Source organism: Malania oleifera, chromosome 7 (assembly GCF_029873635.1).
Source record: "Malania oleifera isolate guangnan ecotype guangnan chromosome 7, ASM2987363v1, whole genome shotgun sequence".
Taxonomy (NCBI): domain Eukaryota; kingdom Viridiplantae; phylum Streptophyta; class Magnoliopsida; order Santalales; family Ximeniaceae; genus Malania; species Malania oleifera.
In genome coordinates, this window is record NC_080423.1 from 69220866 (window position 1) to 69222553 (window position 1688).

Here is a 1688-nt window from a genome sequence, read left to right on the forward strand (position 1 = left end):
TTGCCGGGGAATGACATATTTAATTTCAAAATTGTGTTTTTCCAATTCTTTTTTAATTTTATTTAAAAAAGAAAAACAAAACAAAACAAAAATAAAAACAAAAATTGGAAAATTTGATCAATGCTATTTGTTGCTGTGTTGGTGAATTTCTACTATTTGAATTGATGTTTGATGCCTTGGGTTAGAGATATTTCGAATAGACTATCTAAAATTTCACTCAGCACCAGTAGTGACATACAGAGTACGGAGTCTGATTGTTTCCCTGTTTCTTTCACTAGTGAGGATTCTAAAATTGATTTGTGCAATCTTTTTGAAGAAAATTTTGAGGAAGTTATGCCTGCACCTGTACCATGCACTCTTCATGACTCTCTACAACTTACACGCATTACCACACCTTGCATTGCTTTACCACAAGATGCATTGAATTTCACAATTAAGCATGGAATGTTGTCAGTAATACCTCAATTCCACGAGGTGGAATTTGAGAGTCCTTACCAGCATTTGACAGATTTTGAGTTGGTCTGTACCACTTTCATTAATAGGGTTGGAACTAATAAGTATATCAAACTTCGCTTATTCCCATTTTCTTTAAAGGATAAGGCGAAGATTTAGTTTAACTCTTCAAGACCTAACTCTCTTACTAGTTGGACTAAAATGTAGGGTGAGTTTTTACATAATTTTTTTCCTTTTCAGGGAACACAGTTCTTGCAAGAGCAATCAGTAAGTTCATGCAGAAAGGTGACGAAACTTTCTAGGCTTGTTAGGAGAGGTTCAAGGATTTGATAAATATCTGTCCATATCACAGTTTTAAATCTTCGAGGTTAGTCAATTATTTCTATACAGGTCTTACTCTTGAATGCAAACAGTTTGTCTAAACTATGTGCAATGGAAAATTCTTTAGCAAGAAACTAGATTAAGCTCTATCATTCTTTGATTACTTAGCTTAAAGTGCCCAATAATGGAATTCACGATATGATTGGGCACCAATGGCAGTACAACCTCTCAGAGCAATTGGCCGTGGAGGTAAATATGAGGTCAAAGAAGAGACTGATCTCCAAGCTCATGTTATTGCTTTGACTAGGAAGATAAAGGTTATCGAGTTAGAGAAAGTGAAATTTGCGAAATCAGTGGAGGTATTTTCTCTTTGTGCTAATTCTAGCCATAAGACTCACGATTGTTCGATTATACCAATATAATAAGAGAATAGATTTGATCAGATGCAATCAATAAATTGGGTTAACAGAGCACCAAATCAGCCTTTCTAGAACACTTACAATCCGAGATGGAGGAATCGTCCGAATTTCCCATGGAGGAATAATTTGTTTGATCCATCTTCCTCATAGTTTCAGCAACCTCCTCAGTCTTATGCACCACCTTTGCAGCCAACATATCATCCAGTTGCTCCTCAACATCAGTATCAGCCACAACAGATCTCTCAAAGCTATGCACCTCCAGGATTTCAATCTAATGTAGCTTCTGTTCCATCGAAGAAATCTTTTGATGATTGCTAGCGCAGATGACGAATACTTTTCAGCAGTTCTTACTTTCTCTCACCTCATTACTCTCTTTACTTGAAATCTTAATTAGTTGGATTTATTTATTTTACTAAAAAGTAATTTGTGTTTCTTTTTATTTAAAGTATTTAAATTGTGTTAGTTTAGTCATTTTCACTCTCTCATCTCTCTTTT

General features: G+C 35.0%; 1 non-coding gene across 1 annotated transcript; it reads right to left on the bottom strand.

Annotated features, from left to right (window-relative positions):
- Positions 1-701: 701 nt before the first annotated feature.
- Positions 702-808, bottom strand: LOC131161107 (small nucleolar RNA R71). The gene has a single exon (XR_009138266.1). It is a non-coding gene; the product is annotated as a small nucleolar RNA R71 (small nucleolar RNA).
- Between the last annotated feature and the right edge of the window lie 880 nt (positions 809-1688).